This window comes from Triturus cristatus, chromosome 5_1 (genome assembly GCF_964204655.1).
Source record: "Triturus cristatus chromosome 5_1, aTriCri1.1, whole genome shotgun sequence".
Taxonomy (NCBI): Eukaryota; Metazoa; Chordata; class Amphibia; order Caudata; family Salamandridae; genus Triturus; species Triturus cristatus.
Genome location: NC_140587.1, coordinates 663889521 through 663902198, shown reverse-complemented (window position 1 = coordinate 663902198; position 12678 = coordinate 663889521).

Here is a 12678-nt window from a genome sequence, read left to right as displayed (position 1 = left end):
TCAACAGAGCTGCTATAGAGCCAAAGAACCAGGTCGGCAGAGCTGCTGTAGAGCCACAGAACCAGGTCAGCAGAGCTGCTTTAGAGCCACAGAACCAGCTCAGCGGAGTTGCTATAGAGCCAGAGAACCAGGTCAGCAGAGTCCCTGTAGAGCCAGATAACCAGGTCAGCAGAGCTGCTGTACAGCTAGAGAACAAGGTCAGCCGATCTGCTCTCAAGCCAGAGAACCAGGTCAGCAGAGGCTTTGAACAGCCTGAGAGCCAGGTCAGCAAAGCTGCTCTAAAGCCAGAGAACCAGGTCAGCAGAGCTGCTTTAGAGCCAGAGAACCAGGTCAGCAGAGTTGCTGTAGAGGCACAGAACCAGGCCAGCAGAGCCGTTGTAGAGCCAGAGAACCAGGTCAGCAGAGCTGCTGTAGAGCCAGAGAAACAGGTCAGCAGAGCCGTTGTAGAGCCAGTGAACCAGGTCAGCAGAGCTGCTCTAGAGTCAGAGAACTAGGTCAGCAGAGCTGCTGTAGTGCCAAAGAACCAGGTCAACAGATCCGCTCTAGAGCCAGAGTACCAGGTCAGCAGAGCTGCCTTAGAGCCAGAGAACCAGGTCAGCAGAGCTGCTGTACAGCCAGAGAACCAGGTCCGTAGAGCTGCTTTAGAGCCAGCGAACCAGGTCAGCAGAGCCACTCCAGAGCCTGAGAACCAGGTCAGCAGAGCCGTTGCAGAGCCGGAGAACCAGGTCAGCAGAGCCATTGTAGAGCCAGAGAACCAGGTCAGCACAGCTGCTGTACAGCCAGAGAAGAAGGGCAGAAGAGCTGCTCTACAGCAAAAGAACCAGGTCAGCAGAGCCGTTGTGCAGCCTGAGAACCAGGTCTGAAAATATGCTCTAGAGCCAGAGAACCAGGTCTGCAAAGCTGCTTCAAAGCCAGAGATTCAGGTCAGCAGAGCTGCTCTAGAGCCTAAGAACCAGGTCAGCAGAGCTGCTCTAGAGCCTAAGAACCAGGTCAGCGGAGCTGCTCTAGAGCCAGAGAACCAGGTCAGTGGATCTGCTGTAGAGCCAGAGAAACCAGGTCAGCAGAGCTGCTTTAGAGCCAGAGAACCATGTAAGCAGAGCTGCTGTAGAGCCACAGAACCAGGTCAGCAGAGCTGCTTTAGAGCCACAGCACCAGCTCAGCAGAGTCGCTGTAGAGCCAGAGAACCAGGTCAGCAGAGTCCCTGTAGAGCCAGATAACCAGGTCAGCAGAGATGCTGTAGAGCCAGAGAACCAGGTCAACAGAGCTGCTATAGAGCCAGAGAACCATGTAAGCAGAGCTGCTGTAGAGCCACAGAACCAGGTCAGCAGAGCTGCTTTAGAGCCACAGCACCAGCTCAGCAGAGTCACTGTAGAGCCAGAGAACCAGGTCAGCAGAGTCCCTGTAGAGCCAGATAACCAGGTCAGCAGAGCTGCTGTACAGCTAGAGAACAAGGTCAGCAGAGCCGCTCTCAAGCCAGAGAACCAGGTCAGCAGAGCCGTTGTACAGCCTGAGAACCAGATCAGCAAAGCTGCTTTAGAGCCAGAGAACCAGGTCAGCAGAGCTGCTTTAGAGCCAGAGAACGAGGTCAGCAGAGCTGCTGTAGAGCCAAAGAACCAGTTCAGCAGAGCTGCTGTAGAGCCAGAGAACCAGGTCAGCAGAGCTTCTCTGGAGCCAGAGAACCAGGTCAGCAGAGCTGCTTTAGAGCCAGAGAACCAGGTCAACAGAGCCACTGTAGAGCCAGAGAACCAGGTCAGCAGAGCTGCTTTAGAGCCAGAGGACAAGGTCAGCAGAGCCGTTGTAGAGCCTGAGAACCAGGTCAGCAAACCTGCTTTAGAGCCAGAGAAACAGGTCAGTAGAGCAGTTGTAGAGTCAGAGAACCAGATCAGCAGAGGTGCTGTATAGCCAGAGAACCAGGTCAGCAATGCCGCTGTAGAGCCAGAGAACCAGGTCAGCAGAGCTGCTCTAGAGACAGAGAACGTGGTCAGGAGAGCTGCAGTAGAGCCAGAGAATCAGGTCAGCAGAGCTGCTTTAGAGCTAGAGAACCATGTCAGCAGAGTTGCTCTAGAGCCTGAGAATCAGGTCAGCAGAGCCATTGCAGAGCCAGAGAACCAGGTCAGCAGAGCCGTCTTAGAGCCAGAGAACCAGATCAGCAGAGCTGCTGTAGAGCCAGAGAACGATGTCAGCAGAGCTGCTTTAGAGCCAGAGATTTAGGTCAGCAGAGCTGCTGTAGAGCCTGAGAATCAGGTCAGCAGAGCAGTTGCAGAGCCAGAGAACCAATTCAGCAGAGCCGTTGTAGAGCCAGAGAACCAGGTCAGCTGAGCTGCTGTAGAGCCAGAGAAACAAGTCATCAGAGCTGCTGTAGAGCCAGAGAACCAGGTCAGGAGAGCTGCTTAAGAGCCAGAGAAGAGCCAGAGAACCAGTCAGCAGAGCTGCTTTAGAGCCAGAGAACCAGGACAGCAGAGATGTTGTAGAGCCAGAGATCCAGGTCAACAGAGCTGCTATAGAGCCAGAGAACCAGGTCAGCAGAGCTGCTGTAGAGCCACAGAACCAGGTCAGCAGAGCTGCTTTAGAGCCACAGAACCAGCTCAGCAGAGTCGCTATAGAGCCATAGAACCAGGTCAGCAGAGTCCCTGTAGAGCCAGATAACCAGGTCAGCAGAGCTGCTGTACAGCTAGAGGACAAGGTCAGCCGAGCTGCTCTCAAGCCAGAGAACCAGGTCAGCAAAGCCTTTGTACAGCCTGAGAGCCAGGTCAGCAAAGCTGCTCTAAAGCCAGAGAACCAGGTCAGCAGAGCTGCTTTAGAGCCAGAGAACCAGGTCAGCAGAGCTGCTTTAGAGCCAGAGAACCAGGTCAGCAGAGTTGCTGTAGAGGCACAGAACCAGGCCAGCAGAGCCGTTGTAGAGCCAGAGAACCAGGTCAGCAGAGCTGCTGTAGAGCCAGAGAAACAGGTCAGCAGAGCCGTTGTAGAGCCAGTGAACCAGGTCAGCAGAGCTGCTCTAGAGCCAGAGAACTAGGTCAGCAGAGCTGCTGTAGTGCCAAAGAACCAGGTCAACAGATCTGCTCTAGAGCAGGAGAACCAGGTCAGCAGAGCTGCCTTAGAGCCAGAGAACCAGGTCAGCAGAGCTGCTGTACAGCCAGAGAACCAGGTCCGCAGAGCTGCTTTAGAGCCAGCGAACCAGGTCAGCAGAGCTGCTCCAGAGCCTGAGAACCAGGTCAGCAGAGCCGTTGCAGAGCCGGAGAACCAGGTCAGCAGAGCCATTGTAGAGCCAGAGAACCAGGTCAGCAGAGCTGCTGTACAGCCAGAGAAGAAGGTCAGAAGAGCTGCTCTACAGCCAGAGAACCAGGTAATCAGAGCCGCTCTAGAGCCAGAGAACCAGATCAGCAGAGCTCCTTTACAGCCAGACAACCAGGTTAACAGAGCCGCTGTAGAGCCAGAGAACCAGGTCAGCAGAGCTGATTTAGAGGCACAGAACCAGGCCAGCAGAGCTATTGTAGAGGCGGAGAACCAGGTCAGCAAAGCTGCTTTACAGCCAGAGAAACAGATCAGCAGAGCCGTTGTAGAGCCAGTGAACCAGGTCAGCAGAGCTGCTGTAGAGCCAGAGAACCAGGTCAGCAAATCCGTTGTGGAGCCAGAGAACCAGGTCAGCGGAGCTGCTCTAGAGCCAGAGAACTAGGCCAGCAGATCTGCAGTAGAGCCATAGAACCAGGTCAGCAGATCCACTCTAGAGCCAGAGAACCAGGTCAGCAGAGCTGCATTCGAGCTAGAGAACCAGGTCAGCAGATATGCTGTACAGTCAGAGAACCAGGTCAGCAGAGCTGCTTTAGAGCCAGCAAACCAGGTCAGCACAGCTGCTCCAGAGCCTGAGACCCAGGTCAGCAGAGCTGTTGCAGAGCCAGAGAACCAGATCAGCAGAGCCATTGCAGAGCAAGAGAACCAGATCAGCAGAGCCATTGTAGAGCCAGAGAACCAGGTCAGCAGAGCTGCTGAACAGCCAGAGAACAAGGTCAGAAGAGCTGCTCTACAGCCAAAGAATCAGGTCAGCAGAGCCGTTGTACAGCCTTAGAACCAGATCTGCAAAGATGCTCTAGAGCCAGAGAACCAGGTCTGCAAAGATGCTTCAAAGCCAGAGAACCAGGTCAGCAGAGCTGCTCTAGATCCTAAGAACCTGGGCAGCAGAGCTGCTCTAGAGCCTAAGAACCAGGTCAGCGGAGCTGCTCTAGAGAAAGAGAACCAGGTCAGCAGAGCTGCTGTAGAGCCAGAGAAACCAGGTCAGCAGAGCTGCTTTAGAGCCAGCGAACCAGGTCAGCAGAGATGCTGTAGAGCCAGAGATCCAGGTCAACAGAGCTGCTATAGAGCCAAAGAACCAGGTCAGCAGAGCTGCTGTAGAGCCACAGAACCAGGTCAGCAGAGCTGCTTTAGAGCCACAGAACCAGCTCAGCGGAGTTGCTATAGAGCCAGAGAACCAGGTCAGCAGAGTCCCTGTAGAGCCAGATAACCAGGTCAGCAGAGCTGCTGTACAGCTAGAGAACAAGGTCAGCCGATCTGCTCTCAAGCCAGAGAACCAGGTCAGCAGAGGCTTTGAACAGCCTGAGAGCCAGGTCAGCAAAGCTGCTCTAAAGCCAGAGAACCAGGTCAGCAGAGCTGCTTTAGAGCCAGAGAACCAGGTCAGCAGAGTTGCTGTAGAGGCACAGAACCAGGCCAGCAGAGCCGTTGTAGAGCCAGAGAACCAGGTCAGCAGAGCTGCTGTAGAGCCAGAGAAACAGGTCAGCAGAGCCGTTGTAGAGCCAGTGAACCAGGTCAGCAGAGCTGCTCTAGAGTCAGAGAACTAGGTCAGCAGAGCTGCTGTAGTGCCAAAGAACCAGGTCAACAGATCCGCTCTAGAGCCAGAGTACCAGGTCAGCAGAGCTGCCTTAGAGCCAGAGAACCAGGTCAGCAGAGCTGCTGTACAGCCAGAGAACCAGGTCCGTAGAGCTGCTTTAGAGCCAGCGAACCAGGTCAGCAGAGCCACTCCAGAGCCTGAGAACCAGGTCAGCAGAGCCGTTGCAGAGCCGGAGAACCAGGTCAGCAGAGCCATTGTAGAGCCAGAGAACCAGGTCAGCAGAGCTGCTGTACAGCCAGAGAAGAAGGGCAGAAGAGCTGCTCTACAGCAAAAGAACCAGGTCAGCAGAGCCGTTGTGCAGCCTGAGAACCAGGTCTGAAAATATGCTCTAGAGCCAGAGAACCAGGTCTGCAAAGCTGCTTCAAAGCCAGAGATTCAGGTCAGCAGAGCTGCTCTAGAGCCTAAGAACCAGGTCAGCAGAGCTGCTCTAGAGCCTAAGAACCAGGTCAGCGGAGCTGCTCTAGAGCCAGAGAACCAGGTCAGTGGATCTGCTGTAGAGCCAGAGAAACCAGGTCAGCAGAGCTGCTTTAGAGCCAGAGAACCATGTAAGCAGAGCTGCTGTAGAGCCACAGAACCAGGTCAGCAGAGCTGCTTTAGAGCCACAGCACCAGCTCAGCAGAGTCGCTGTAGAGCCAGAGAACCAGGTCAGCAGAGTCCCTGTAGAGCCAGATAACCAGGTCAGCAGAGATGCTGTAGAGCCAGAGAACCAGGTCAACAGAGCTGCTATAGAGCCAGAGAACCATGTAAGCAGAGCTGCTGTAGAGCCACAGAACCAGGTCAGCAGAGCTGCTTTAGAGCCACAGCACCAGCTCAGCAGAGTCACTGTAGAGCCAGAGAACCAGGTCAGCAGAGTCCCTGTAGAGCCAGATAACCAGGTCAGCAGAGCTGCTGTACAGCTAGAGAACAAGGTCAGCAGAGCCGCTCTCAAGCCAGAGAACCAGGTCAGCAGAGCCGTTGTACAGCCTGAGAACCAGATCAGCAAAGCTGCTTTAGAGCCAGAGAACCAGGTCAGCAGAGCTGCTTTAGAGCCAGAGAACGAGGTCAGCAGAGCTGCTGTAGAGCCAAAGAACCAGTTCAGCAGAGCTGCTGTAGAGCCAGAGAACCAGGTCAGCAGAGCTTCTCTGGAGCCAGAGAACCAGGTCAGCAGAGCTGCTTTAGAGCCAGAGAACCAGGTCAACAGAGCCACTGTAGAGCCAGAGAACCAGGTCAGCAGAGCTGCTTTAGAGCCAGAGGACAAGGTCAGCAGAGCCGTTGTAGAGCCTGAGAACCAGGTCAGCAAACCTGCTTTAGAGCCAGAGAAACAGGTCAGTAGAGCAGTTGTAGAGTCAGAGAACCAGATCAGCAGAGGTGCTGTATAGCCAGAGAACCAGGTCAGCAATGCCGCTGTAGAGCCAGAGAACCAGGTCAGCAGAGCTGCTCTAGAGACAGAACGTGGTCAGGAGAGCTGCAGTAGAGCCAGAGAATCAGGTCAGCAGAGCTGCTTTAGAGCTAGAGAACCATGTCAGCAGAGTTGCTCTAGAGCCTGAGAATCAGGTCAGCAGAGCCATTGCAGAGCCAGAGAACCAGGTCAGCAGAGCCGTCTTAGAGCCAGAGAACCAGATCAGCAGAGCTGCTGTAGAGCCAGAGAACGATGTCAGCAGAGCTGCTTTAGAGCCAGAGATTTAGGTCAGCAGAGCTGCTGTAGAGCCTGAGAATCAGGTCAGCAGAGCAGTTGCAGAGCCAGAGAACCAATTCAGCAGAGCCGTTGTAGAGCCAGAGAACCAGGTCAGCAGAGCTGCTGTAGAGCCAGAGAAACAAGTCATCAGAGCTGCTGTAGAGCCAGAGAACCAGGTCAGGAGAGCTGCTTAAGAGCCAGAGAAGAGCCAGAGAACCAGTCAGCAGAGCTGCTTTAGAGCCAGAGAACCAGGACAGCAGAGATGCTATAGAGCCAGAGAACCCTGGTTGTAATTAAGTACTAGATGCCGTATATACATTCACAAGAGGATGTTTTTTTTTTCTTTTCTTTACTTCTCTTTCTTTTTGTCCTTTTTTCTCAACCTTTCATAAACTTAGATGCCCTATCACTGGCAGTTAGCATTTAGTTGAATTTATGCAGCATTGTGGTGTGGTCTGGATGTTTAAGATCACTTTTTCCAACTGTGTATATGTCTTGATTGTGATACTTCTAGGCTACTTTCTGATGAGGTTCCAAGGGTTTTTTATACACCTTGGCTTTAAACTGTTTGCCAACGACGTATGTGCCCTGACTGAGGGATTTCCACTGTCACAGGACATTAAGGCCCAGGGGGATTTTTTTAATGATGTATTAAATCCCTTGCTAACACTAGATGTTTCTGGCTGTGGGTCCAGGTGTCTCGCGGATTCAGCTGCTCCTGGTTTCACAACCGTTTTTCAGTTGGAAGTATTCAATCTTCACTGGACACCAAATGGCTTAAGAGCAGTATTTTCTCTGGGATATATTTGTGTACGCATAGAGGGAGCAGCAATTGACTGCCATCTTTAAAGCATTCTGCCAACAACATTGGGGCTTATTTACAAGCCCCTTGCGCCGCCGCTAAGTCACTTTTTCCCACACTATAAGTGAAGCATGAGCGGTGCAAAGAGCTTGTAAATAAGTCCCATTGTGCCCATTCGAACACAATCAAACAGTACCTTCACACCACGGAAAATGTGAAATAAAGCACCAGTTTCTAAAGTTGTTGCTCTTTCCACAGTTACTGGTAACTCAAGTCCCCTTCCTGAGGTCTACTACATTTATTGTAAAATAAAACTTCAGGTATCAAAATGAATAGTTGTGTAAGCTATTAGCCTTACACTGGCTGAACAACTGCCTCCTACCATAGGACTGTTACGAGTGTCTACGAATCTAAGATTGTATTTTGGGAAGTAGATGATGCACCTCATCCCTGCAACATAAAAAAAGCATTTGCAATGCAATAGGGCTGGCATTACTAAAAGTTTGAGGTATTGGTTTTGCAAATGATAATATTCCAGCAGTAGCATACGTAATGAAATAAAATCCACGTAGCCCACCAGTACCACCACCACTAACACCACCAGTACCACCACCACCAGTACCAATACCACCACCACTACCACCACCGCTACAAACACCACATGTACCATAACCACCACTACAATTATTACTATTACTAATCTGTGGTGATAGTAATAATAATAGTGGTAGTTATGGTACTGGTTGAAAATTACTATTATAATTTAAAATACCTGTTAATTTTTCAAAAGTCATTGCCATTTACAATACCAGTAGCTCTAAAACTTGCAGTTGCGAGATATATTGCAGTGTAAATGCTTGTTATTTATTACCTTACCCTGTGTCATTGTGTTTTTGTATTTTGAGCCTTTTTGTAATTTTGTGTTTTTTGGTGTTACTTTTAGACTTTTTTTGATTTTTTGCTTAACCTTCTCATTTATATTTCCTTCCTTCCTTCCTTCCTTCCTTCCTTCCTTCCTTCCTTCCTTCCTTCCTTCCTTCCTTCCTTCCTTCCTTCCTTCCTTCCTTCCTTCCTTCCTTCCTTCCTTCCTTCCTTCCTTCCTATACTCCTATACTATTATTCTCTTCCTCTCAGCCAGTGGCATGACAGAGCAAGGGGGAGGCAGGGCCAATCCCTGAACCAGCACCTTGCAGTCGGCCGTGTCGTGAAGGAGTGTAGTCTTGAGTCATCTCCTCAGAGGTCGAGGTGGCTGTGCTTGTTTTTTATGTGCAGCGCCACCTCCCCTCCACCCTGGTAGCAGGCAGCAGGCCTAGCAGTAGGTACAGCCTCCAGGAGTGTAGGTAGTGTTGGAGGTGGGTGCACTGGGCTGTGCGCTGCTGCTCTTGGGTACGTTGCACCCAGCAACAGCTTATGCACCGGTGGGCCGATGTCCTAGATAGGTACCAGGACCTGCTCGACCTGCTGGGTGTGAAGGTAGCGGGACTCATGAGCAATAATTATTTATTTGTTGTGCTCTGTCTTTGCTAATATTTTTTTCCCAAATAGCAAGCATAATGCTCACACTCAGGTAAGTTAAGTTTATGTTACAAATATTATGTGATCATCCTAGATTAGACAGATGCTCGTCAGCGCTACCTAATCCTACTTGTTGGCACTCGCTTGGACTGTTCATTTAAGGAGTCATGCAGAGACTCCTCTGTCCTGTCACTAAGATGTTAGTAGTTAGTATTATTGAGCTAGAGCATTCTCTCACTTCTCTGTGTCTCTATTTTTTGTAGCTCATACAGTTACAACTCCCAACCCCAAGTGATTTCCCAGTGATGAGTAAAAAGTAACTAGTAACTATGCATGCATCAATATCTATACCTTGAAAAACATTTTTGTCTGAGTTGACCCATCAAAGGTTGAGAGATTGAGAATGAGAAGATACACAAAAATCATTTGATACAATTTCGTAATAGATCCAAATTTAGTTTAAGAAATTTGGAATAGGGTTAGAAGTTCAAGGAATAGGTCCACGATACTAGCAGGAGAGGAGAGGAGATCAGATTTATAAAAGTTAAATCAAATGTTGCTGAGTTTGCCTCTCCCTGTCAAAATATTTTTGGGGAGACTGACTGTCCGACTAATCTTTTTTTATTTTATTTTGTTTCTTACATCAGCATCCAGGGGCAAGAGGGACACCACCACTGAGGCACCAGCAGGTGAAAGAGTGCATGAGAGAATGCTAAGCTTGAATGGTGCATATCAAATCCAATGGTGAAGATTAAGAATACTAGAAGAATAATGCAATGATGAATGGATAATGTAATTTCTTGACTTTTGTGTATGGGATAGTCTGTGATGAACGTGCTATAGCTATATCCTGTGCCCTTTTTTATTTTAATTTTTGTATTCACCACCATCAGTTAAATACATGCAGATAAATAAATACATAGTTTCATGAGGAAATTTATCTGAGAATAAATAAGTTATAATGAGAGAGTAAAAATATTTCATATCTCACATTAAACATAGCATTAATTGGTAACTTTCATAATCCGAGGGGTTGCAGACTATTCATACAGTCACTCAGCCACCCTCGCTATCCTTTTTCCATTTGTGGATCGAAGCCCAAGTGAGTTTTCCTACTTTTTTCTCCCTCCTTCTCATTCTTTCATACATCTCCTTTTCAAGATTATAAATAGATAAGAGCTGCGCAAGCCATTGTTGAAACGTGGGGGAGGGTCGGCTCCAACCATGCAGAGGAAATACATATTCTTGCTACTGCCATATCCAGAATAACGAAATATTGTTGTGCTCCTAGTGATTCTTGCTTCGTGACTCCCCAGTAGCATTAACTCAGGTGTCAGTGTTATTTTAATCCTCAGAGACTACGCCAAAAGGTTTTCTATATATTTCTTCAGGGTTTCTAAAATCGAACAGGTAGAAAACACATGAGTTATGTCGGCTACTGCACTATTGCATGGGCGCAAAGGACTCCCACTGTGCCCCACCATTGAGCAATCTTGACCGCTGTATAATATAACGAGAAGATTGTTTTGTAGTGTAGCGCTTGCAACCCAGGCGAGCTCAAGAAGGAGTGGCATAGTGATAGTGAGTCAAAAAACCCGGCACGATCTATGCCTAGTGTTATACATGGGGGTCTCTAGTTGGCAGGTACATTTGTCCAAATAGGAGCCCTTGCTTCTAGTCAGGGTAAGGGGGATACAGTCCTAACATATCCCCTACTCACCCCCTTGGTAGCTTGGCATGAGCAGACAGGCTTATCTCAGAGGCAGTGTGTAAGGCATTTGTGAACACATACAGTAATACAGTGAAAACACTACAAATGGACACCACACCAATTTGGAAAAATAAGTAAACTTTATCTAAACCAAAACAAGACCAAACGACAACAATACACAATACAGTTATCAAGATATCCTCAAAAATAGGTTATTCACTCAATTAAAGCTTGTAGCAACAAATAACTCCACCTGAAGTTATTAAGATGTCGTGACAGATGAAAATTCCAAAGAACGGTGCCGACCAAGAAGTGTGCGGCATTGGGTGCGGAGTCAAGCAGACCCCCAAAGAACAGTACGTTGGAATTGATGAAAGCAAAGATGGTGCACGGTGTCGGGGAGATGATGCTTCGTTGGCGCCGGGTGGCGCCGGTTCCTTGCAACCCCAGGGGAGGTGAAGCCTCAGTACCTTACTGCGGTGCAGGGGAGGTGAGGCGTCGGTTCCTTACTGTGTCTGGAAGGTGATGTCACGGTGGCAGCAAGGCGTCGGTTCCTTACAACGGTGCGGTGTCGATGGATTCAGGAGTCACCCACGTCGAGTATCAGCTCTGCGTTGATGAAGTACTGGCGGCGGTGAAGCCGGGGCTGCAGTGGGAGTCAGGACAGTGCATTATGGACGTCCCAAGCAGTGTCCACGGCTCCGGTGCAGGCAGCAGCCTCGGTGACGGCTTCAGAATCAATGCTGCATGGCATTGGCAGGCATTGGGGCTATTGTACAAGTTGGGGCGGTGCGTCGTGCTCTTCACGAGCAGTGCCCATGGCTTTGATGCAGGTTACAGCATGTATCGCCGGTGTTGATGTTGCAATTTCCTTCTGCCATGAGACAGAAGAAATGAAGTCTTTGTCTCCCTGAGACTTCAGAACAGGAGGCAAGCTCAATTTCAAACCCTTTGAGATCTTTTCCTCAAGCAGATGACACAGCAAACAGCAAAGTCCTTTTCTCCTTCCCTTGGCAGCAAGTAGCCACTGCAGGTCAACCCCAGACAGCAAACAGTACAGGGGCAGTATTCCTCCTCACCTTCTCTGCCTCTTCACCTTGGGAAATGTTTCTCTTGATTTACCAGAGTGATCTAAAAGTCTGGGGTCTGGGCCCCTCTTCTTTTTATACACCAAAATCCTTTGTTCTCTAAAGGCAGTGAGTGTCTGTACCCAGCCAAAGCCAGTTCTGTCCTCACTGGTCCAACTTCCTGGCAGGAGGTGGAGACAGCATTGTTAAAGGCAAACCAGGTCCATGCAGGTGAAAGGAAATCTCCTCCCCCTACTCAAAATGCAGCCCAGGTCTATTCAGCCCAGCCCTGACTCGTCAGACTTCGGGAGCCTCTGCCCCTCTCCAGCACCTGTCATCCAAAAGCCAGACATGCAATACATAAACCTAGCAGAGGCACACTGGATGGTTACGCAAGAAAATACCTGCTTTCTAAAAGTGGTATTTTCAAACACAGAATGTAAAAATCACCCTCACTAAAAGATGCATCTTAACATTCAGGCATAATAAACGTTATTCTCCTACCGTGTTCCCATGGCCAGTTATTTTTATATGATGTTATAAACAAACTCCCCATTCTGTCCTAAGGGAGCAGGTAGCCTTGCAACAGTGAAAAACGAAATTGGCAGTAATTCACTATCAGGACATGCCACACACACCAGGGCATGTCCTACCTTTCACATATACTGCACCCTGCCCACAGGGGTAGCTGGGGCCTACCTGAGGGGTGACTGACATGTAAGAAAAGGGAAGGTTAGGGCCTGGCAAGTGGGTGCGCTTGCCAAGTCGACATGGCGGCACGAGACTGCACACAGGCCCTGCAATGGGAGGCCAGAGTCACCTTTTACAAGCTATTTCTGTGGGTGGCGCAATCAGTGCTGCAGCCCACTAGCAGCATTTGATTTACAGGTCCTGGGCACACACCGTACACTGTACTAGGGTCTGACTAGTAAATCAAATATTCCAATCATGGAATCACTAATCCTTAACAACAGTTTAAGAAGGGAGCACTCACACTTTGGCACTGAACAGCAGTGGCAAAGTGCCCAAAGCATCTAGACCAGCAAAATG